A 2,139-nucleotide genomic window follows, 5' to 3' on the forward strand; every position below is an offset into this window, starting at 1 on the left:
AACACCGGTTGATAAAAAAGTTGAGCATAGGTGTTGTTTTAGATGTAATCAATTAGGACATCTTGTTGCAAATTGCCCTCTGAAGCAGCGATTCAGAGGTGTAAGGCCTACTAAAGCTGAGAATAAACCTAATAGTAATTATCATGCTGCTAAAAATGAAAACCACTTAAAATTCAAAAATGTGAATAATTCAGGTTTTCATAGAAACAAATCTCAGTTTTACACTACTAATAACCAAACCACAAGCTATAATTCTTTCAATTCACAACGGTTTGGAAGGCCTCACATTCAATCTTCAATGAGATATCCTAATGGGACTTACAGGAGTTACCGAGATACTAACTTTGGAAAGCCAAAGTTTGGGATGTATAGATCCAAGACCAATTGGTCTTGGGTCCCTAAATTCTAATCTTTTGCTTTATTGTGCAGGAACAGTTGAACAGGGCTGCCAACAATCTTTGGGTTGTAGATAGCGGCTGTTCCCGGCACATGACGGGTAACAAATACTTGTTACACGATTTGAAACCTGTTCAAGGAGGGAGAGTGAGCTTTGCCGGTGAAAGTGGTGGCAAGATTACTGGAATGGGAACGGTGTCAATCGGAAAGATGACTTTGGAGAAGGTTAACTTTGTAGAAGAATTGAAGCACAATCTGCTAAGTGTGTCGCAGATCTGTGATAAGGAGTACACCGTTCACTTTACAAAGAATGAGGCGATTGTGTTGAAACCTGGTTTTCAGATTCCAGAGGAGTGGATTGTGATGAAGGCTCCACGTGAAAGAAATACATATATTATGGATATGAGATCAACTGAAATGGCCACGGCAGAATCATGCCTTATGACAAAAGCGAGTGAATCAGAGTCCGAATTGTGGCATAGGAGAATGGGGCACATTCATCTTCGGAAGATGAACCACATTGTCAGGAATGGACTTGTGCTGGGCGTTCCCTTGAAGAATTTCAATTTTGAAGATAAATGTATAGCGTGCAAGAAGGGAAAGCAGCACAAGAAATCCCATCTCACCAAGAAAGTCAATTCAATTGCCAGTACTCTGGAGTTGCTTCACATGGATCTCTTCGGTCCCGTGAATGCAAAAAGTCTAGGAGGAACTTCTTATTGCTTGGTGATCACTGATGACTACTCACGATATTCGTGGGTGTATTTCCTGAAAACAAAAGACGAAACGGCTCAGATGGTGAAGGATTTGATTACCAAAGTTGAGAACGTTATGGATAAAAGGGTTAAGTTCATCTGGAGTGACAATGGAACGGAGTTCAAGAATTTTGAGATGGAGATCTTCTGCCTTCAGAGAGGGATTGAACACCAATATAGCGCTCCGTATACACCGCAACAGAATGGAGTGGCTGAAAGGAAGAATAGAACATTAATTGAAGGAGCCAGAACTATGCTGGCTGATTCGAAGCTTCCTGTGGTGTTTTGGGCTGAAGCTGTTGCTACAGCCTGTTATGTTCTGAATAGAGTCTTAACTGTTAAAAGACTTGGTAAAACGTGTTATGAGCTTATGCATAGGAGAAAGCCCAACTTGAGTGGTCTTGAACCATTCGGGTCCCCTTGTTCGATTTTGAAGACAAATTCTAAATTTGGTGAAGTAGCCGATGAAGGAATCTTAGTCGGTTATGTTGTTGGGACTCCCAACAGACGTGTCTTCAATACATCGACCAGCAAGGTTGAGGTGGTGTGTAACACCGATATCACAAGTTATCAACCGCCAAAACCAAGCAACGGAACTGCTGAGTTTTTCGACTATGTTAAACTTTTTAAGTCTTTTAACATACCGTATTTGGATATTGCTGAAGAAGAAGAGAGAGTTGCTACGAAGATGATCCTTGATGAGGAAGAAAACCTATTGCAAAGACAGCTGATCGATAAATGTCAACCTTCCTCATCAAATGCTGTCGATACCCCTGCTACCTCGACTGAAGAAGAATTTTTCAATCCATTTCACTCTCAGCATGAAACAACCATTGACGAGCTCTCTTCTAACTTGGAAGACAATTTGCATGCCGGTTCTGTTCCGACCACGAGGATTCATAAAGATCACCCTTTGGAGAATGTGATTGGTGATGTGTCCTCCGGTGTACAAACAAGACGTAGCTTGAATGAGCACACCTGTGTTTAC

This window comes from Bidens hawaiensis, unplaced genomic scaffold (genome assembly GCF_021521415.1).
Source record: "Bidens hawaiensis isolate Kalapana, Puna unplaced genomic scaffold, B.hawaiensis_p1.1 tig00040056_1, whole genome shotgun sequence".
Classification (NCBI taxonomy): Eukaryota; Viridiplantae; Streptophyta; class Magnoliopsida; order Asterales; family Asteraceae; genus Bidens; species Bidens hawaiensis.